At 35.0% G+C, this 26,187-nt stretch overlaps 1 protein-coding gene across 1 annotated transcript in view; it reads left to right on the top strand.

Annotated features, from left to right (window-relative positions):
• LOC109882723 (multiple EGF-like-domains 11) overlaps positions 1 to 26,187 on the top strand; it is a 183,049-nt gene that overhangs the window by 12,049 nt on the left and 144,813 nt on the right. The window lies entirely within an intron of this gene.

Here is a 26,187-nt window from a genome sequence, read left to right as displayed (position 1 = left end):
TATAGTCATTAGTCTATACCATATCTAATATAATCATTAGTCTATACCATATCTAATATAGTCATTAGTCTATTCCATATCTAATATAGTCATTAGTCTATACCATATCTAATATAGTCATTAGTCTATACTGTATATAATATAATCATTAGTCTATACCATATCTAATATAGTCATTAGTCTATACTGTATCTAATATAATCATTAGTCTATACCATATCTAATATAATCATTAGTCTTCATATTAACTAATATAGTCATTAATCTATACCATATCTAATATAATCATTAGTCTATACCATATCTAATATAATCATTAGTCTATACTGTATATAATATAGTCATTAGTCTATACCATATCTAATATAATCATTAGTCTATACCATATCTAATATAATCATTAGTCTATACCATATCTAATATAGTCATTAGTCTATACCATATCTAATATAATCATTAGTCTATACCATATCTAATATAATCATTCGTCTATACCATATCTAATATAGTCATTAGTCTATACCATATCTAATATAATCATTAGTCTTCATATTATCAAATATAATCATTGGTCTATACTGTATCTAGTATATTCATTAATCTATACCATATCTAATATAGTCATTAATCTATACCATATCTGCTATAATCATTAGTCTATACCATATCTAATATAGTCATTAGTCTATACCATATCTAATATAATCATTTGTCTATACCATATCTAATATAATCATTAGTCTTCATATTAACTAATATAGTCATTAGTCTATACCATATCTAATATAATCATTAGTCTTCATATTATCAAATATAATCATTGGTCTATACTGTATCTAATATAATCATTAGTCTATACCATATCTAATATAGTCATTAGTCTATACCATATCTAATATAATCATTCGTCTATACCATATCTAATATAATCATTAGTCTATACCATATCTAATATAATCATTAGTCTTCATATTAACTAATAGTCATTAGTCTATACCAGATCTAATATAGTCATTAGTCTATACCATATCTGATATAATCATTAGTCTATACTGTATATAATATAATCATTAGTCTATACCATATCTAATATAATCATTAGTCTATACCATATCTAATATAGGCATTAGTCTATACCATATCTGATATAATCATTAGTCTATACTGTATCTAATATAGTCATTAGTCTATACCATATCTAATATAATCATTAGTCTTCATATTAACTAATATAGTCATTAGTCTATACCATATCTAATATAATCATTAGTCTATACCATATCTGATAATCATTAGTCTATACTGTATCTAATATAGTCATTAGTCTATACTGTATATAATATAGTCATTAGTCTATACCATATCTAATATAATCATTAGTCTATACCATATCTAATATAGTCATTAGTCTATTCCATATCTAATATAGTCATTAGTCTATACCATATCTAATATAGTCATTAGTCTATACTGTATATAATATAATCATTAGTCTATACCATATCTAATATAGTCATTAGTCTATACTGTATCTAATATAATCATTAGTCTATACCATATCTAATATAGTCATTAGTCTTCATATTATCAAACATAATCATTCGTCTATACTGTATATAATATAATCATTAGTCTATACCATATCTAATATAGTCATTAGTCTATACTGTATATAATATAATCATTAGTCTATACCATATCTATTATAATCATTAGTCTATACCATATCTAATATAATCATTAGTCTATACCATATCTAATATAATCATTAGTCTATACCATATCTAATATAGTCATTAGTCTATACCATATATAATATAGTCATTAGTCTATACTGTATATAATATAGTCATTAGTCTATACCATAGCTAATATAATCATTAGTCTATACCATATCTAATATAATCATTAGTCTATACTGTATATAATATAGTCATTAGTCTATACCATAGCTAATATAATCATTAGTCTATACCATATCTAATATAATCATTAGTCTATACCATATCTAATATAGTCATTAGTCTTCATATTATCAAATATAATCATTAGTCTATACTGTATATAATATAATCATTAGTCTATACCATATCTAATATAGTCATTAGTCTATACTGTATATAATATAATCAGTAGTCTATACCATATCTAATATAGTCATTAGTCTATACCATATCTAATATAATCATTAGTCTATACCATATCTAATATAATCATTAGTCTATACCATATCTAATATAGTCATTAGTCTATACCATATCTAATATAATCATTAGTCTATACCATATCTAATATAGTCATTAGTCTATACCATATCTAATATAATCATTAGTCTATACCATATCTAATATAATCATTAGTCTATACCATATGTAATATAATCATTAGTCTATACCATATCTAATATAGTCATTAGTCTATTCCATATCTAATATAGTCATTAGTCTATACCATATCTAATATAGTCATTAGTCTATACTGTATATAATATAATCATTAGTCTATACCATATCTAATATAGTCATTAGTCTATACTGTATATAATATAATCATTAGTCTATACCATATCTATTATAATCATTAGTCTATACCATATCTAATATAATCATTAGTCTATACCATATCTAATATAATCATTAGTCTATACCATATCTAATATAGTCATTAGTCTATACCATATCTAATATAGTCATTAGTCTATACTGTATATAATATAGTCATTAGTCTATACCATAGCTAATATAATCATTAGTCTATACCATATCTAATATAATCATTAGTCTATACCATATCTAATATAATCATTCGTCTATACCATTAGTCTTCATATTAACTAATATAGTCATTAGTCTATACCATATCTGATAATCATTAGTCTATACTGTATATAATATAGTCATTAGTCTATACCATATCTAATATAATCATTAGTCTATACCATATCTAATATAGTCATTAGTCTATTCTGTATCTAATATAATCATTAGTCTATACCATATCTAATATAGTCATTAGTCTTCATATTATCAAACATAATCATTCGACTATACTGTATATAATATAATCATTAGTCTATACCATATCTAATATAGTCATTAGTCTATACTGTATATAATATAGTCATTAGTCTATACCATATCTAATATAATCATTAGTCTATACCATATCTAATATAGTCATTAGTCTATACCATATCTAATATAATCATTCGTCTATACCATATCTAATATAATCATTAGTCTATACCATATCTAATATAATCATTAGTCTTCATATTAACTAATAGTCATTAGTCTATACCAGATCTAATATAGTCATTAGTCTATACCATATCTGATATAATCATTAGTCTATACTGTATATAATATAATCATTAGTCTATACCATATCTAATATAATCATTAGTCTATACCATATCTAATATAGTCATTAGTCTATACCATATCTGATATAATCATTAGTCTATACTGTATCTAATATAGTCATTAGTCTATACCATATCTAATATAATCATTAGTCTTCATATTAACTAATATAGTCATTAGTCTATACCATATCTAATATAATCATTAGTCTATACCATATCTGATAATCATTAGTCTATACTGTATCTAATATAGTCATTAGTCTATACTGTATATAATATAGTCATTAGTCTATACCATATCTAATATAATCATTAGTCTATACCATATCTAATATAGTCATTAGTCTATTCCATATCTAATATAGTCATTAGTCTATACCATATCTAATATAGTCATTAGTCTATACTGTATATAATATAATCATTAGTCTATACCATATCTAATATAGTCATTAGTCTATACTGTATCTAATATAATCATTAGTCTATACCATATCTAATATAGTCATTAGTCTTCATATTATCAAACATAATCATTCGTCTATACTGTATATAATATAATCATTAGTCTATACCATATCTAATATAGTCATTAGTCTATACTGTATATAATATAATCATTAGTCTATACCATATCTATTATAATCATTAGTCTATACCATATCTAATATAATCATTAGTCTATACCATATCTAATATAATCATTAGTCTATACCATATCTAATATAGTCATTAGTCTATACCATATCTAATATAGTCATTAGTCTATACTGTATATAATATAGTCATTAGTCTATACCATAGCTAATATAATCATTAGTCTATACCATATCTAATATAATCATTAGTCTATACTGTATATAATATAGTCATTAGTCTATACCATAGCTAATATAATCATTAGTCTATACCATATCTAATATAATCATTAGTCTATACCATATCTAATATAGTCATTAGTCTTCATATTATCAAATATAATCATTAGTCTATACTGTATATAATATAATCATTAGTCTATACCATATCTAATATAGTCATTAGTCTATACTGTATATAATATAATCAGTAGTCTATACCATATCGAATATAATCATTAGTCTATACCATATCTAATATAGTCATTAGTCTATACCATATCTAATATAATCATTAGTCTATACCATATCTAATATAATCATTAGTCTATACCATATCTAATATAGTCATTAGTCTATACCATATCTAATATAATCATTAGTCTATACCATATCTAATATAGCCATTAGTCTATACCATATCTAATATAATCATTAGTCTATACCATATCTAATATAATCATTAGTCTATACCATATGTAATATAATCATTAGTCTATACCATATCTAATATAGTCATTAGTCTATTCCATATCTAATATAGTCATTAGTCTATACCATATCTAATATAGTCATTAGTCTATACTGTATATAATATAATCATTAGTCTATACCATATCTAATATAGTCATTAGTCTATACTGTATATAATATAATCATTAGTCTATACCATATCTATTATAATCATTAGTCTATACCATATCTAATATAATCATTAGTCTATACCATATCTAATATAATCATTAGTCTATACCATATCTAATATAGTCATTAGTCTATACCATATCTAATATAGTCATTAGTCTATACTGTATATAATATAGTCATTAGTCTATACCATAGCTAATATAATCATTAGTCTATACCATATCTAATATAATCATTCGTCTATACCATATCTAATATAATCATTCGTCTATACCATTAGTCTTCATATTAACTAATATAGTCATTAGTCTATACCATATCTGATAATCATTAGTCTATACTGTATATAATATAGTCATTAGTCTATACCATATCTAATATAATCATTAGTCTATACCATATCTAATATAGTCATTAGTCTATTCTGTATCTAATATAATCATTAGTCTATACCATATCTAATATAGTCATTAGTCTTCATATTATCAAACATAATCATTCGTCTATACTGTATATAATATAATCATTAGTCTATACCATATCTAATATAGTCATTAGTCTATACTGTATATAATATAATCATTAGTCCATACCATATCTATTATAATCATTAGTCTATACCATATCTAATACAATCATTAGTCTATACCATATCTAATATAATCATTAGTCTATACCATATCTAATATAGTCATTAGTCTATACCATATCTAATATGGTCATTAGTCTATACTGTATATAATATAGTCATTAGTCTATACCATAGCTAATATAATCATTAGTCTATACCATATCTAATATAATCATTAGTCTATACTGTATATAATATAGTCATTAGTCTATACCATAGCTAATATAATCATTAGTCTATACCATATCTAATATAATCATTAGTCTATACCATATCTAATATAGTCATTAGTCTTCATATTATCAAATATAATCATTAGTCTATACTGTATATAATATAATCATTAGTTTATACCATATCTAATATAGTCATTAGTCTATACTGTATATAATATAATCATTAGTCTATACCATATCGAATATAATCATTAGTCTATACCATATCTAATATAATCATTAGTCTATACCATATCTAATATAATCATTAGTCTATACCATATCTAATATAGTCATTAGTCTATACCATATCTAATATAATCATTAGTCTATACCATATCTAATATAGTCATTAGTCTATACCATATCTAATATAATCATTAGTCTATACCATATCTAATATAATCATTAGTCTATACCATATCTAATATAATCATTAGTCTATACCGTATCTAATATAGTCATTAGTCTATACTGTATCTAATATAGTCATTAGTCTTCATATTAAATAATATAGTCATTAGTCTATACCATATCTAATATAGTCATTAGTCTATACCATATCTAATATAGTCATTAGTCTATACCATATCTAATATAATCATTAGTCTATACCATATCTAATATAATAATTCGTCTATACCATATCTAATATAATCATTAGTCTTCATATTATCAAACATAATCATTCGTCTATACTGTATATAATATAATCATTAGTCTATACCATATCTAATATAATCATTAGTCTATACTGTATATAATATAATCATTAGTCTATACCATATCTATTATAATCATTAGTCTATACCATATCTAATATAATCATTAGTCTATACCATATCTAATATAATCATTAGTCTATACCATATCTAATATAGTCATTAGTCTATACCATATCTAATATAGTCATTAGTCTATACTGTATATAATATAGTCATTAGTCTATACCATAGCTAATATAATCATTAGTCTATACCATATCTAATATAATCATTAGTCTATACTGTATATAATATAGTCATTAGTCTATACCATAGCTAATATAATCATTAGTCTATACCATATCTAATATAATCATTAGTCTATACCATATCTAATATAGTCATTAGTCTTCATATTATCAAATATAATCATTAGTCTATACTGTATATAATATAATCATTAGTCTATACCATATCTAATATAGTCATTAGTCTATACTGTATATAATATAATCAGTAGTCTATACCATATCGAATATAATCATTAGTCTATACCATATCTAATATAGTCATTAGTCTATACCATATCTAATATAATCATTAGTCTATACCATATCTAATATAATCATTAGTCTATACCATATCTAATATAGTCATTAGTCTATACCATATCTAATATAATCATTAGTCTATACCATATCTAATATAGTCATTAGTCTATACCATATCTAATATAATCATTAGTCTATACCATATCTAATATAATCATTAGTCTATACCATATGTAATATAATCATTAGTCTATACCATATCTAATATAGTCATTAGTCTATTCCATATCTAATATAGTCATTAGTCTATACCATATCTAATATAGTCATTAGTCTATACTGTATATAATATAATCATTAGTCTATACCATATCTAATATAGTCATTAGTCTATACTGTATATAATATAATCATTAGTCTATACCATATCTATTATAATCATTAGTCTATACCATATCTAATATAATCATTAGTCTATACCATATCTAATATAATCATTAGTCTATACCATATCTAATATAGTCATTAGTCTATACCATATCTAATATAGTCATTAGTCTATACTGTATATAATATAGTCATTAGTCTATACCATAGCTAATATAATAATTAGTCTATACCATATCTAATATAATCATTAGTCTATACCATATCTAATATAATCATTCGTCTATACCATTAGTCTTCATATTAACTAATATAGTCATTAGTCTATACCATATCTGATAATCATTAGTCTATACTGTATATAATATAGTCATTAGTCTATACCATATCTAATATAATCATTAGTCTATACCATATCTAATATAGTCATTAGTCTATTCTGTATCTAATATAATCATTAGTCTATACCATATCTAATATAGTCATTAGTCTTCATATTATCAAACATAATCATTCGTCTATACTGTATATAATATAATCATTAGTCTATACCATATCTAATATAGTCATTAGTCTATACTGTATATAATATAATCATTAGTCCATACCATATCTATTATAATCATTAGTCTATACCATATCTAATACAATCATTAGTCTATACCATATCTAATATAATCATTAGTCTATACCATATCTAATATAGTCATTAGTCTATACCATATCTAATATGGTCATTAGTCTATACTGTATATAATATAGTCATTAGTCTATACCATAGCTAATATAATCATTAGTCTATACCATATCTAATATAATCATTAGTCTATACTGTATATAATATAGTCATTAGTCTATACCATAGCTAATATAATCATTAGTCTATACCATATCTAATATAATCATTAGTCTATACCATATCTAATATAGTCATTAGTCTTCATATTATCAAATATAATCATTAGTCTATACTGTATATAATATAATCATTAGTTTATACCATATCTAATATAGTCATTAGTCTATACTGTATATAATATAATCATTAGTCTATACCATATCGAATATAATCATTAGTCTATACCATATCTAATATAATCATTAGTCTATACCATATCTAATATAATCATTAGTCTATACCATATCTAATATAGTCATTGGTCTATACCATATCTAATATAATCATTAGTCTATACCATATCTAATATAGTCATTAGTCTATACCATATCTAATATAATCATTAGTCTATACCATATCTAATATAATCATTAGTCTATACCATATCTAATATAATCATTAGTCTATACCGTATCTAATATAGTCATTAGTCTATACTGTATCTAATATAGTCATTAGTCTTCATATTAAATAATATAGTCATTAGTCTATACCATATCTAATATAGTCATTAGTCTATACCATATCTAATATAGTCATTAGTCTATACCATATCTAATATAATCATTAGTCTATACCATATCTAATATAATAATTCGTCTATACCATATCTAATATAATCATTAGTCTTCATATTATCAAACATAATCATTCGTCTATACTGTATATAATATAATCATTAGTCTATACCATATCTAATATAGTCATTAGTCTATACTGTATATAATATAATCATTAGTCTATACCATATCTATTATAATCATTAGTCTATACCATATCTAATATAATCATTAGTCTATACCATATCTAATATAATCATTAGTCTATACCATATCTAATATAGTCATTAGTCTATACCATATCTAATATAGTCATTAGTCTATACTGTATATAATATAGTCATTAGTCTATACCATAGCTAATATAATCATTAGTCTATACCATATCTAATATAATCATTAGTCTATACTGTATATAATATAGTCATTAGTCTATACCATAGCTAATATAATCATTAGTCTATACCATATCTAATATAATCATTAGTCTATACCATATCTAATATAGTCATTAGTCTTCATATTATCAAATATAATCATTAGTCTATACTGTATATAATATAATCATTAGTCTATACCATATCTAATATAGTCATTAGTCTATACTGTATATAATATAATCAGTAGTCTATACCATATCGAATATAATCATTAGTCTATACCATATCTAATATAGTCATTAGTCTATACCATATCTAATATAATCATTAGTCTATACCATATCTAATATAATCATTAGTCTATACCATATCTAATATAGTCATTAGTCTATACCATATCTAATATAATCATTAGTCTATACCATATCTAATATAGTCATTAGTCTATACCATATCTAATATAATCATTAGTCTATACCATATCTAATATAATCATTAGTCTATACCATATGTAATATAATCATTAGTCTATACCATATCTAATATAGTCATTAGTCTATTCCATATCTAATATAGTCATTAGTCTATACCATATCTAATATAGTCATTAGTCTATACTGTATATAATATAATCATTAGTCTATACCATATCTAATATAGTCATTAGTCTATACTGTATATAATATAATCATTAGTCTATACCATATCTATTATAATCATTAGTCTATACCATATCTAATATAATCATTAGTCTATACCATATCTAATATAATCATTAGTCTATACCATATCTAATATAGTCATTAGTCTATACCATATCTAATATAGTCATTAGTCTATACTGTATATAATATAGTCATTAGTCTATACCATAGCTAATATAATCATTAGTCTATACCATATCTAATATAATCATTAGTCTATACCATATCTAATATAATCATTCGTCTATACCATTAGTCTTCATATTAACTAATATAGTCATTAGTCTATACCATATCTGATAATCATTAGTCTATACTGTATATAATATAGTCATTAGTCTATACCATATCTAATATAATCATTAGTCTATACCATATCTAATATAGTCATTAGTCTATTCTGTATCTAATATAATCATTAGTCTATACCATATCTAATATAGTCATTAGTCTTCATATTATCAAACATAATCATTCGTCTATACTGTATATAATATAATCATTAGTCTATACCATATCTAATATAGTCATTAGTCTATACTGTATATAATATAATCATTAGTCCATACCATATCTATTATAATCATTAGTCTATACCATATCTAATACAATCATTAGTCTATACCATATCTAATATAATCATTAGTCTATACCATATCTAATATAGTCATTAGTCTATACCATATCTAATATGGTCATTAGTCTATACTGTATATAATATAGTCATTAGTCTATACCATAGCTAATATAATCATTAGTCTATACCATATCTAATATAATCATTAGTCTATACTGTATATAATATAGTCATTAGTCTATACCATAGCTAATATAATCATTAGTCTATACCATATCTAATATAATCATTAGTCTATACCATATCTAATATAGTCATTAGTCTTCATATTATCAAATATAATCATTAGTCTATACTGTATATAATATAATCATTAGTTTATACCATATCTAATATAGTCATTAGTCTATACTGTATATAATATAATCATTAGTCTATACCATATCGAATATAATCATTAGTCTATACCATATCTAATATAATCATTAGTCTATACCATATCTAATATAATCATTAGTCTATACCATATCTAATATAGTCATTAGTCTATACCATATCTAATATAATCATTAGTCTATACCATATCTAATATAGTCATTAGTCTTCATATTAAATAATATAGTCATTAGTCTATACCATATCTAATATAGTCATTAGTCTATACCATATCTAATATAGTCATTAGTCTATACCATATCTAATATAATCATTAGTCTATACCATATCTAATATAATAATTCGTCTATACCATATCTAATATAATCATTAGTCTTCATATTAACTAATATAGTCATTAGTCTATACCATATCTGATCATCATTAGTCTATACTGTATCTAATATAGTCATTAGTCTATACTGTATATAATATAGTCATTAGTCTATACCATATCTAATATAATCATTAGTCTATACCATATCTAATATAGTCATTAGTCTATTCTGTATCTAATATAATCATTAGTCTATACCATATCTAATATAGTCATTAGTCTTCATATTATCAAACATAATAATTCGTCTATACTGTATATAATATAATCATTAGTCTATACCATATCTAATATAGTCATTAGTCTATACGGTATATAATATAATCATTAGTCTATACCATATCTATTATAATCATTAGTCTATACCATATCTAATATAATCATTAGTCTATACCATATCTAATATAATCATTAGTCTATACCATATCTAATATAGTCATTAGTCTATACCATATCTAATATAGTCATTAGTCTATACTGTATATAATATAGTCATTAGTCTATACCATATCTAATATAATCATTAGTCTATACCATATCTAATATAACTATTAGTCTATACCGTATCTAATATAGTCATTAGTCTATACTGTATCTAATATAGTCATTAGTCTTCATATTAAATAATATAGTCATTAGTCTATACCATATCTAATATAGTCATTAGTCTTCATATTAAATAATATAGTCGTTAGTCTATACCATATCTAATATAATCATTAGTCTATACCATATCTAATATAATCATTAGTCTATACCATATCTAATATAATCATTAGTCTATACCATATCTAATATAGTCATTAGTCTTCATATTATCAAATATAATCATTAGTATATACTGTATCTTATATAATCATTAGTCTATACTGTATCTTATATAACCATTAGTATTCATATGAACTAATATAATCATCAGTCTATACTGGATCTAATATAGTCATTAGTCTATACCATATCTAATATAATCATTAGTCTATACCGTATCTAATATAGTCATTAGTCTATACTGTATCTAATATAGTCATTAGTCTTCATATTAAATAATATAGTCATTAGTCTATACCATATCTAATATAGTCATTCGTCTATACCATATCTAATATAGTCATTAGTCTATACCATATCTAATATAATCATTAGTCTATACCATATCTAATATAATCATTAGTCTATACCATATCTAATATAATCATTAGTCTATACCATATCTAATATAATCATTAGTCTATACTGTATATAATATAATCATTAGTCTGTACTGTATCTAATATAATCATTCCTCTATACCATATCTAATATAGTCATTAGTCTATACTGTATATAATATAATCATTAGTCTTCATATTATCTAATATAATCATTAGTCTATACCATATCTAATATAGTCATTAGACTATACCATATCTAATATAGTCATTAGTCTATACTGTATATAATATAATCATTAGTCTATACCATATCTAATATAGTCATTAGTCTATTCCATATCTAACAGAATCATTAGTCTATACTGTATCTAATATAATCATTAGTCTTCATATTATCTAATATAATCATTAGTCTATACTGTATCTAATATAATCATTAGTCTTCATATTATCTAATATAATCATTAGTCTATACCATATCTAATATAGTCATTAGTCTATACCATATCTAATATAATCATTAGTCTATACCATATCTAATATAATAATTAGTCTATACCATATCTAATATAATCATTAGTCTATACTGTATCTAATATAGTCATTAGTCTATACCATATCTAATATGATCATTAGTCTATACCATATCTAATATAATCATTAGTCTATACCATATCTAATATAATCATTAGTCTATACCATATCTAATATGATCATTAGTCTATACCATATCTAATATAGTCATTAGTCCATACTGTATATAATATAATCATTAGTCTTCATATTATCTAATATAATCATTAGTCTATACCATATCTAATATAACCATTAGTCTATACCATATGTAATATAACCATTAGTCTTCATATTATCTAATATAATCATGAGTCTATACTGGAAAGGGTTCTACATGGAACCCAAATGGGTACTACCTAGAACCAAAAATGTTTTTTTCATGTTGTACTGTAGACATCACCTTTTTTTTCTAAGAGTGGTTTTGAGACTCAGTGAGTAACAATCTCCTCATAATAGATCATTACCAACAGGTTTTGGACTGTCAGGCTGTATCGTGGAATCTATTGTATCCTGGAATCTACTGTATCCTGGAATCTACTGTATCCTGGAATCTATTGTATCCTGGAATCTATTGTATCCTGGAATCTATTGTATCCTGGAATCTACTGTATCCTGGAATCTACTGTATCCTGGAATCTATTGTGAAGGAACATTTGTACAGTAACACTTCATTGCCTTACAGTGTTGAGGTCTACAGCTGCTCCTAAATGCGTTGTCAATACTGGTTACTGGTGCACCCGGGAGAATGGGTTACAAAAAGACAGACGGCAATCCGTGATATAAATATCACACACACTCCCTCACACGCACACACACACACACACACACACACACACACACACACACACACACACACACACACACACACACACACACACACACACACACAGAGGACAGTCACAGTCCACATGACGTTATGAGTCTGAGCTGCCCTCTCTACAGGCCCACAGGACAGAGGGGTGTCATTACTAAGAGAACGTAAACGTCTGAGCTGCCCTCTCTACAGGCCCACAGGACAGAGGGGTGTCATTACTAAGAGAACGTCTCTTTGAGGGAACAGCAGTCGTTTATTTTTCTGTAACGTCATGTTTCCTCTCCAGGGGAAATAAGCAAACAGGAAACCCAGAGGCTCCTAGTGGTCGGTGACGTTAAAACTTAAATCCGTTCTTTACCTCATTTCTACCAGCACGCCACCTGTGCAACTAGAAGCAACACAACTCTAGACCTTCTTTACTCCGCACACAGAAACCTGTACGAAGCTCCCCCTCGCCCTCCATTTGGCAAATCTGACCATAATTATAAAATCATCAAATCAAATCAAATGTAATTTGTCACATACACATGGTTAGCAGATGTTAATGCGAGTGTAGCGAAATGCTTGTGCTTCTAGTTCTGACAATGCAGTAATAACCAACAAGTAATCTAGCTAACAATTCCAAAACTACTACCTTATAGACACAAGTGTAAGGGGATAAAGAATATGTACATAAAGATATATGAATGAGTGATGGTACAGAACGGCATAGGCAAGATACAGTAGATGGTATTGAGTACAGTATATACATATGAGATGAGTATGTAAACAAAGTGGCATAGTTAAAGTGGCTAGTGATACATGTATTACATAAGGATGTAGTAGATGATATAGAGTACAGTATATACGTATACATATGAGATGAATAATGTAGGGTATGTAAACATTATATTAAGTAACATTGTTTAAAGTGGCTAGTGATATATTTTACATCAATTCCCATCAATTCCCATTATTAAAGTGGCTGGAGTTGAGTCAGTGTGTTGGCAGCAGCCACTCAATGTTAGTGGTGGCTGTTTAACAGTCTGATGGCCTTGAGATAGAAGCTGTTTTTCTGTCTCTCGGTCCCAGCTTTGATGCACCTGTACTGACCTCGCCTTCTGGATGATAGCGGGGTGAACAGGCAGTGGCTCGGGTGTTTGTTGTCCTTGATGATCTTTATGGCCTTCCTGTGACATCGGGTGGAGTAGGTGTTCTGGAGGGCAGGTAGTTTGCCCCCGGTGATGCGTTGTGCAGACCTCACTACCCTCTGGAGAGCCTTACGGTTGTGGGCGGAGCAGTTGCCGTACCAGGCGGTGATACAGCCCGACAGGATGCTCTCGATTGTGCATCTGTAGAAGTTTGTGAGTGCTTTTGGTGACAAGCCTCATTTCATCAGCCTCCTGAGGTTGAAGAGGCGCTGCTGCGCCTTCTTCACGATGCTGTCTGTGTGGGTGGACCAATTCAGTTTGTGATGTGTACGCCGAGGAACTTAAAACTTACTACACTCTCCACTACTGTCCCATCGATGTGGATAAGGGGGTATTCCCTCTGCTGTTTCCTGAAGTCCACAATCATCTCCTTAGTTTTGTTGACGTTGAGTGTGAGGTTATTTTCCTGACACCACACTCCGAGGGCCCTCACCTCCTCCCTGTAGGCCGTCTCGTCGTTGTTGGTAATCAAGCCTACCACTGTTGTGTCGTCCGCAAACTTGATGATTGAGTTGGAGGCGTGCGTGGCCACGCAGTCGTGGGTGAACAGGGAGTACAGGAGAGGGCTCAGAACGCACCCTTGTGGGGCCCCAGTGTTGAGGATCAGCGGGGTGGAGATGTTGTTACCTACCCTCAGCACCTGGGGGCGGCCCGTCAGGAAGTCCAGTACCCAGTTGCACAGGGTGGGGTCGAGACCCAGGGTCTCGAGCTTAATGACGAGTTTGGAGGGTACTATGGTGTTAAATGCTGAGCTGTAGTCGATGAACAGCATTCTCACATAGGTATTCCTGTTGTCCAGATGGGTTAGGGCAGTGTGCAGTGTGGTTGAGATTGCATCGTCTGTGGACCTATTTGGGCGGTAAGCAAATTGGAGTGGGTCTAGGGTGTCAGGTAGGGTGGAGGTGATATGGTCCTTGACTAGTCTCTCAAAGCACTTCATGATGACGGAAGTGAGTGCTACGGGGCGGTAGTCGTTTATCTCAGTTACCTTAGCTTTCTTGGGAACAGGAACAATGGTGGCCCTCTTGAATCATGTGGGAACAACAGACTGGGATAGGGATTGATTGAATATCCTCCTGATTCCTGCTTACAAGCAAAAACTCAAACAGGAAGTAGCAGTGCCGCGCTCAATACGGAAGTTGTCCGATGAAGCGGATGGTAAGCTACAGACGGATGGTAAGCTATGCCCTCCGACGAACCATCATACAGGCAAAGCATCAATACAGGACTAAGATTGAATCTTACTACACTGGTTCTGACACTCGTCAGATGTGGCAAACAATCACGGATTTTAAAGGGAAACCCTGCAGTGAGCTGACGAGAGCCTACCAGAAAAATACCTTCTATGCTCGCTTCGAGGCTAGCAACACGGAACCATGCATGAGAGGACCAGCTATTCAGGATGACTATGTCATCACGCTCTCTGGAGCCGATGTGAGTATGTCCTTTAAACAGGTCAACATTCACAAGGCCGCGGGGCCAGACGGAATATCAGGATGCGTACTCTGAGCATGCGCTGAACAGTCGGCAAATGTCTTCACTGACATTTTCACTCTCCCTGACTCAGTCTGTGAAACCTACATATTTCAAGTAGACCACCATAGTCCCTGTGCCCAAGAACACTGAGGTAATCTGTCTAAATGATTATCACCTTGTACCAATCACGTCTGAAGCCATGAAATGCTTTGAAAGGCTCGTCATGACTCACATCAACACCATCATCCCAGAAACCCTGTACCCAATTCACATACCGCCCCAACAGATCCAGCGATGATGCAATCTCTATTGCACTCTACACTGCCTTTTCCCATCTGGACAAGAGGAACACCTATGTGAGAATGCTATTAATTGACTACAGTTTAGCATTCAAAATCATAGTGCCCTCCAAGCTCATCACTAAACTAAGGACCCTGGGACTAAACACCTCCCTCTGCAACTGGATCCTGGACTTCCTGACGGACCGTCCACAGGTGGTGAGGGTAGACAACCTTTAGGGAGGAGGTCAGAGATCTGGCAGTGGTGTGCCAGAACGACACCCTCTCCGTTAATGTCAGCAAGACAAAGGAGATGATTGTGGACTACAGGAAACTCTTTTGACATACGCTGCTGTTACTGTCTATTATCTATCTTGTTGCCTAGTCACTTTATCCCTACCTATATGTAAATATCTACCACAAAAGCTCATACACCTGCACCTTGACTCCGTACTGGTACCCTGTGTATATAGCCAAATTATCGTTACTTATTGTGTATTCATTCCTCGTGTTATTCATTTTCTATTATTTCAAATATGTTCTCTCAGCATTGTTAGGAAGTAAGGCCTGTCAGTCAGCACCTGTTGTTTACCAAGCATTTCACTGTTAGTCTACACCTGTTGTTTACCAAGGACCCAGTCAGTCAGCATTTCACTGTTAGTCTACACCTGTTGTTTACCAAGCATTACCCTGTTAGTCTACACCTGTTGTTTACCAAGCATTACCCTGTTAGTCTACACCTGTTGTTGTTAGTCTACACCTGCTGTTTACCAACCATGTGACGAATAAAATGTGGTTTGATTGAAGAGGCAGGTGTTTACAGCCCCAGGAAGTATTAATTTGTCAGAAATGTTGTGATCTGTCTGAATAAGGTGCTATTTGGGATCCAGCCTAGGTCTGTTATGTATTAATGGTGTGAGTGGTCTGAATAAGGTGAATAAGGTGAATAAGGTGCTATTTGGGATCCAGCCTAGGTCTGTTATCTATTAATGGTGTGAGTGGTCTGAATAAGGTGCTATTTGGTATCCAGCCTAGGTCTGTTATGTATTAATGGTGTGAGTGTTCTGAATAAGGTGCTATTTGGGCTCCAGCCTAGGTCTGTTATGTATTAATGGTGTGAGTGGTCTGAATAAGGTGCTATTTGGGATCCAGCCTAGGTCTGTTATGTATTAATGGTGTGAGTGGTCTGAATAAGGTGCTATTTGGGATCCAGCCTAGGTCTGTTATGTATTAATGGTGTGAGTGGTCTGAATAAGGTGCTATTTGGGATCCAGCCTAGGTCTGTTATGTATTAATGGTGTGAGTGGTCTGAATAAGGTGCTATTTGGTATCCAGCCTAGGTCTGTTATGTATTAATGGTGTGAGTGGTCTGAATAAGGTGCTATTTGGTATCCAGCCTAGGTCTGTTATGTATTAATGGTGTGAGTGTTCTGAATAAGGTGCTATTTGGGCTCCAGCCTAGGTCTGTTATGTATTAATGTTGTGAGTGGTCTGAATAAGGTGCTATTTGGGATCCAGCCTAGGTTTGTTATGTATTAATGGTGTGAGTGGTCTGTCTCACCTGGACAGATATTTCCCTATTGATTCTCTTATAAAGCAGATTCCATTATAACTGTATGTCTCAAAAGGCACCCTATACCTTATATGGTGCACTTTTTGCTCTGGTCTAAAGTAGTGCACTATATAGGGAATAGGGCTCCATATGGCTCTGGTCTAAAGTAGTGCACTATATAGGGAATAGGGCTCCATATGGCTCTGGTCTAAAGTAGTGCACTATATAGGGAATAGGGCTCCATATGGCTCTGGTCTAAAGTAGTGCACTATATAGGGAATAGGGCTCCGTAGGGCCCTGGTCTAAAGTAGTGCACTATATAGGGAATAGGGTTCCATAGGTTTCTGGTCTAAAGTAGTGCACTATATAGGGAATAGGGCTCTGGCCTAAAGTAGTGCACTATATAGGGAATAGGGCTCCATATGGCTCTGGTCTAAAGTAGTGCACTATATAGGGAATAGGGCTCCATATGGCTCTGGTCTAAAGTAGTGCACTATATAGGGAATAGGGTTCCATAGGGTTCTGGTCTAAAGTAGTGCACTATATAGGGAATAGGGCTCTGGCCTAAAGTAGTGCACTATATAGGGAATAGTGCTCCATATGGCTCTGGTCTAAATTAGTGCACTATATAGGGAATAGGGCTCCATAGGTTTCTGGTCTAAAGTAGTGCACTATATAGGGAATAGGGCTCTGGCCTAAAGTAGTGCACTATATAGGGAATAGGGCTCTGGCCTAAAGTAGTGCACTATATAGGGAATAGTGCTCCATATGGCTCTGGTCTAAATTAGTGCACTATATAGGGAATAGGGCTCCATATGGCTCTGGTCTAAAGTAGTGCACTATATAGGGAATAGGGTTCCATAGGGTTCTGGTCTAAAGTAGTGCACTATATAGGGAATAGGGCTCTGGCCTAAAGTAGTGCACTATATAGGGAATAGGGCTCCATATGGCTCTGGTCTAAAGTAGTGCACTATATAGGGAATAGGGTTCCATAGGGCTCTGGTCTAAAGTAATGCACTATATAGGGAATAGGTCTCCATAGGGCCCTGGTCTAAAGTAGTGCACTATATAGGGAATAGGGCTCCATAGGGCCCTGGTCTAAAGTAGTGCACTATATAGGGAATATGGTTCCATAGGGTTCTGGTCTAAAGTAGTGCACTATATAGGGAATAGGGCTCTATAGGGCTCTGGTCTAAAGTAGTGCACTATATAGGGAATAGGGTGCCATAGGGCTCTGGTCTAAAGTAGTGCACTATATAGGGAATAGGGTTCCATAGGGTTCTGGTCTAAAGTAGTGAACTATATAGGGAATAGGGTTCCATAGGGTTCTGGTCTAAAGTAGTGCACTATATAGAGAATAGGGCTCTATAGGGCTCTGGTCTAAAGTAGTGCACTACATAGGGAATAGGGTGCCATAGGGCTCTGGTCTAAAGTAGTCCACTATATAGGGAATAGGGCTCTGGTCTAAAGTAGTGCACTATATAGGGAATAGGGTTCCATAGGGCCCTGGTCTAAAGTAGTCCACTATATAGGGAATAGGGCTCTGGTCTAAAGTAGTGCACTATATAGGGAATAGGGTGCCATAGGGCTCTGGTCTAAAGTAGTGCACTATATAGGGAATAGGGTTCCATAGGGTTCTGGTCTAAAGTAGTGAACTATATAGGGAATAGGGTTCCATAGGGTTCTGGTCTAAAGTAGTGCACTATATAGAGAATAGGGCTCTATAGGGCTCTGGTCTAAAGTAGTGCACTACATAGGGAATAGGGTGCCATAGGGCTCTGGTCTAAAGTAGTCCACTATATAGGGAATAGGGCTCTGGTCTAAAGTAGTGCACTATATAGGGAATAGGGTTCCATAGGGCCCTGGTCTAAAGTAGTCCACTATATAGGGAATAGGGCTCTGGTCTAAAGTAGTGCACTATATAGGGAATAGGGTTCCATAGGGCCCTGGTCTAAAGTAGTGCACTATATAGGGAATAGGGCTCTGGTCTAAAGTAGTGCACTATATAGGGAATAGGGTTCCATACTACTCTGGTCTAAAGTAGTGCCCTATATAGGGAATAGGGCTCTGGTCTAAAGTAGTGCACTATATAGGGAATAGGGTTCCATAGGGCTCTGGTCTAAAGTAGTATATATAGGGAATATGGTTCCATAGGACTCTGGTCTAAAGTAGTACACTATATAGGGAATAGGGTTCCACAGGGCTCTGATCTGATAAAGTCCATGGAGAATAAGAACACCTCCTCCCAGCTGCCCACTATACTGAAGATAGGAAACACTGTCACCACTGATAAATCCACCATAATTGAGAATTTCAACAAGCATTTTTCTACAGCTGGCCATGCTTTCCACCTGGCTACTCCTACCCCGGTCAACAGCACTGCACCCCCAACAGCAACTCGCCCAAGCCTTCCCCATTTCTCCTTCTCCCAAATCCATTCAGCTGATGTTCTGAAAGAGCTGCAAAATCTGGAACCCTACAAATCAGCCGGGCTAGACAATCTGGACCCTTTCTTTCTAAAATTATCTGCCGAAATTGTTGCTACCCCTATTACTAGCCTGTTCAACCTCTCTTTCGTGTCGTCTGAGATTCCCGAAGATTGGAAAGCAGCTGCGGTCATCCCCCTCTTCAAAGGGGGGGACACTCTTGACCCAAACTGCTACAGACCTATATCTATTCTACCGTGCCTTTCTAAGGTCTTCGAAAGCCAAGTCAACAAACAGATTACCGACCATTTCGAATCTCACCATACCTTCTCTGCTATGCAATCTGGTTACAGAGCTGGTCATGGGTGCACCTCAGCCACGCTCAAGGTCCTAAACGATATCTTAACCGCCATCGATAAGAAGCATTACTGTGCAGCCGTATTCATTGATCTGGCCAAGGCTTTCGACTCTGTCAATCACCACATCCTCATCGGCAGACTCGACAGCCTTGGATTCTCAAATGATTGCCTCGCCTGGTTCACCAACTACTTCTCTGATAGAGTTCAGTGTGTCAAATCGGAGGGTCTGCTGTCCGGACCTCTGGCAGTCTCTATGGGGGTGCCACAGGGTTCAATTCTTGGACCGACTCTCTTCTCTGTATACATCAATGAGGTCGCTCTTGCTGCTGGTGAGTCTCTGATCCACCTCTACGCAGACGACACCATTCTGTATACTTCCGGCCCTTCTTTGGACACTGTGTTAACAACCCTCCAGGCAAGCTTCAATGCCATACAACTCTCCTTCCGTGGCCTCCAATTGCTCTTAAATACAAGTAAAACTAAATGCATGCTCTTCAACCGATCGCTACCTGCACCTACCCGCCTGTCCAACATCACTACTCTGGACGGCTCTGACTTAGAATACGTGGACAACTACAAATACTTAGGTGTCTGGTTAGACTGTAAACTCTCCTTCCAGACCCACATCAAACATCTCCAATCGAAAGTTAAATCTAGAATTGGCTTCCTATTTCGCAACAAAGCATCCTTCACTCATGCTGCCAAACATACCCTTGTAAAACTGACCATCCTACCAATCCTCGACTTTGGCGATGTAATTTACAAAATAGCCTCCAATACCCTACTCAACAAATTGGATGCAGTCTATCACAGTGCAATCCGTTTTGTCACCAAAGCCCCATATACTACCCACCATTGCGACCTGTACGCTCTCGTTGGCTGGCCCTCGCTTCATACTCGTCGCCAAACCCACTGGCTCCATGTCATCTACAAGACCCTGCTAGGTAAAGTCCCCCCTTATCTCAGCTCGCTGGTCACCATAGCATCTCCCACCTGTAGCATGCGCTCCAGCAGGTATATCTCTCTAGTCACCCCCAAAACCAATTCTTTCTTTGGCTGCCTCTCCTTCCAGTTCTCTGCTGCCAATGACTGGAACGAACTACAAAAATCTCTGAAACTGGAAACACTTATCTCCCTCACTAGCTTTAAGCACCAACTGTCAGAGCAGCTCACAGATTACTGCACCTGTACATAGCCCACCTATAATTTAGCCCAAACAACTACCTCTTTCCCAACTGTATTTAATTTATTTATTTATTTTGCTCCTTTGCACCCCATTATTTTTTATTTCTACTTTGCACATTCTTCCATTGCAAAACTACCATTCCAGTGTTTTACTTACTATATTGTATTTACTTTGCCACCATGGCCTTTTTTGCCTTTACCTCCCTTCCCACCTCATTTGCTCACATTGTATATAGACTTGTTTATACTGTATTATTGACTGTATGTTTGTTTTACTCCATGTGTAACTCTGTGTCGTTGTATCTGTCGAACTGCTTTGCTTTATCTTGGCCAGGTCGCAATTGTAAATGAGAACTTGTTCTCAACTTGCCTACCTGGTTAAATAAGGGTAAAATGAAACAATGAAATGATCTATAGTAGTGCACTATATAGGGAATAGGGTTCCACAGGGCTCTGATCTATAGTAGTGCACTATATAGGGAATAGGACTCCATAGGGCTCTGGTCTATAGTAGTGCACTACATAGGGAATTGGGTGCCACCAGGGACTCAGCGATGTTCCAGCGGTCTCCCCTTGACGTGTGCTCTCTCCATGCCAGCCTAATCAGGGCTGTGTGTGTGTGTGTGGGTGTGTGTGGTCAGGTGGACTGAAGGCTAATGGTTGTCACTGAGGCCTGTTGCAGCCAGGTAACACAGTGGGGAGCTGATCAGACCTGTGTCTGTCTGCCACACACACACACACACACACACACTCATACACACACACACACACACACACACACACAGGCTCACAGCAAGGGGGTGATCAGACCCTTTCTGCTGCAGACACCTACTGCCCTGATGGGGGGTCTGGAACCAGGCTGGACACAGCTGGAGCTACGTTATATAATAGACTGTGTGTGTGTGTGTGTGTGTGTATGTGTGTGTGTGTGTGTGTTCAATGGTGCTAGCTTATCTGCCTCTCAGGGTGGAAAGAGCAGGGGGACCTCTCCTCTCCTCCTCTCTTCTCTCCTCCCGTCTCATCCTCTCTTCTCTCCTCCTCTCCTCTCTCCTCTCCTCCTGTCTCCTCTTCTCTCCTCTCCTCCTGTCTCCTCCTCTCTCCTCTATCCTCCTCTCTTCTCTCCTCCCGTCTCCTCCTCTCTCCTCTCCTCCTCTCTTCTCTCCTTCTGTCTCCTCCTCTCTTCTCTCCTCCCATCTGCTCCTCTCTCCTCTCCTCCTCTCTCCTCTCCTCTATTCTCTCCTCCTGTCTCCTCCTCTCTTCTCTCCTTCTGTCTCCTCCTCTCTCCTCTCCTCCTGTCTCCTCCTCTCTTCTCTCCTTCTGTCTCCTCCTCTCTCCTCTCCTCCTGTCTCCTCCTCTCTCCTCTCCTCCCGTCTCCTCCCCTCCCCTCTCTCCTCTCCTCCTCTCTCCTCCCGTCTCCTCCTCTCTCTTCTCTCCTCCTCTCTTCTCTCCTCCCATCTCATCCTCTATTCTCTCCTCCTCTCCTCTCTCCTCTCCTCCTGTCTCCTCCTCTCTCCTCTCCTCCTGTCTTCTCTTCTCTCCTCTCCTCCTGTCTCCTCCTCTCCTCCTGTCTCCTCTCCTCCGGTCCACCTCTCTCCTCTGCTCCGGTCTTCTCCTCTCTCCTCCTCTCTCCTCTCCTCCTGTCTCCTCCTCTCTCCTCTCCTCCTGTCTCCTCCTCTCCTCCTGTCTCCTCCTCTCTCCTCTCCTCCTGTCTCCTCCTCTCTCCTCTCCTCCTGTCTCCTCCTCTCCTCCTGTCTCCTCCTCTCTCCTCTGCTCCGGTCTTCTCCTCTCTCATCTCCTCTTGTCTCCTCCTCCTGTCTCCTCATCTCCTCTCCTCTCCTCCTGTCTCCTCTCCTCCTGTCTCCTCCTCTCTCCTCTATCCTCCTCTCTTCTCTCCTCCCATCTCCTCCTCTCTCCTCTCCTCCTCTCTTCTCTCCTCTCATCTCCTCCTCTCTTCTCTCCTCCTCTCTCCTCTCCTCTATTCTCTCCTCCTGTCTCCTCCTCTCTCCTCTCCTCTATTCTCTCCTTCTGTCTCCTCCTCTCTTCTCTCCTCCCATCTCCTCCTCTCTCCTCTCCTCCTGTCTCCTCCTCTCTTCTCTCCTTCTGTCTCCTCCTCTCTCCTCTCCTCCTGTCTCCTCCTCTCTTCTCTCCTTCTGTCTCCTCCTCTCTCCTCTCCTCCTGTCTCCTCCTCTCTCCTCCCGTCTCCTCCCCTCCCCTCTCTCCTCTCCTCCTCTCTCCTCCCGTCTCCTCCTCTCTCTTCTCTCCTCCTCTCTTCTCTCCTCCCATCTCATCCTCTATTCTCTCCTCCTCTCCTCTCTCCTCTCCTCCTGTCTCCTCCTCTCTCCTCTCCTCCTGTCTTCTCTTCTCTCCTCTCCTCCTGTCTCCTCCTCTCCTCCTGTCTCCTCTCCTCTCCTCCGGTCCTCCTCTCTCCTCTGCTCCGGTCTTCTCCTCTCTCCTCTCCTCTTGTCTCCTCCTCTTGTCTCCTGCTCTCTCCTCTCCTCCTGTCTCCTCCTCCTGTCTCCTCATCTCCTCTCCTCTCCTCCTCTCTCCTCCTCTCTCCTCTCCTCCAGTCTCCTCCTCTCTCCTCTCCTCCTGTCTCCTCATCTCCTCTCCTCCAGTCTCCTCCTCTCTCCTCTCCTCCTGTCTCCTCCTCTCTCCTCTGCTCCGGTCTTCTCCTCTCTCCTCTCCTCCTGGCTCCTCCTGTCTCCTCTCCTCCTGTGTCCTCCTCTCTCCTCTCCTCCGGTCCTCCTCTCTCCTCTCCTCCGGTCTCTTCCTCTCTCCTCTCCTCCGGTCTCCTCTCTCCTATCTCCTCTCCTCTGGTCTCCTCCTCTCTCCTATCTCTCTTCTCTCCTCTCCTCCACTCTCCTGCTCTCCTCTCTTCTTTCCTTCTCTCTACCCCTGTCCTCTCCTTTCTTCCTCCTCTTCCTCTCCTCCGTTCTCCTCTCTCTTTCTCCTCTCCCCTCTCCTCTTCTCTGATTTGGCACGGATGAGTTCCCTGAAGGTTGGTGCACCTGCCACGCAAACGACCGTGGACCATTAAATGTGTGTGTGTGTGTGTGTGTTAAGAGGCCCTGGAACATTAAAGCTGGCGTGTTTGTGGGTTGGGGCCGTGCAGGCAGAGGTGGTCAGGATAATAGATGAGGAGTTTAGCAAGAACAGCTCTGTTCTCTGTTCTGCAGTCTGTCAACACTCATCTGTCTGGCTGCCTAACTGCAGTCTGTCAACACTCATCTGTCTGGCTGCCTCACTGCAGTCTGTCAACACTCATCTGTCTGGCTGCCTCACTGCAGTCTGTCAACACTCATATGTCTGGCTGCCACACTGCAGTCGGTCAACACTCATCTGTCTGGCTGCCTCACTGCAGTCTGTCAACACTCATCTGTCTGGCTGCCTCACTGCAGTCTGTCAACACTCATCTGTCTGGCTGCCTCACTGCAGTCGGTCAACACTCATCTGTCTGGCTGCCTAACTGCAGTCTGTCAACACTCATCTGTCTGGCTGCCTCACTGCAGTCGGTCAACACTCATCTGTCTGGCTGCCTAACTGCAGTCTGTCAACACTCATCTGTCTGGCTGCCTAACTGTAGTCTGTCAACACTCATCTGTCTGGCTGCCTCACTGCAGTCTGTCAACACTCATCTGTCTGGCTGCCTCACTGCAGTCTGTCAACACTCATCTGTCTGGCTGCCTAACTGCAGTCTGTCAACACTCATCTGTCTGGCTGCCTAACTGTAGTCTGTCAACACTCATCTGTCTGGCTGCCTCACTGCAGTCTGTCAACACTCGTCTGGCGGCCTAACTGCAGTCTGTCTGGTTGCATCCCAAATAGCACCTATTCCCTTTACAGTGGCCTAGTTCAGACCAGAGCTCTAGGGGATGCAGCCTCTACCAACCTTTATCTGTCAATGAGAACTTATCAGTGTGATCTCCCTG

This window comes from Oncorhynchus kisutch, linkage group LG10 (assembly GCF_002021735.2).
Source record: "Oncorhynchus kisutch isolate 150728-3 linkage group LG10, Okis_V2, whole genome shotgun sequence".
Classification (NCBI taxonomy): Eukaryota; Metazoa; Chordata; class Actinopteri; order Salmoniformes; family Salmonidae; genus Oncorhynchus; species Oncorhynchus kisutch.
The sequence above is the reverse complement of the archived record's forward strand: the minus strand, read 5'-3'. Positions and strand labels throughout refer to the sequence as shown.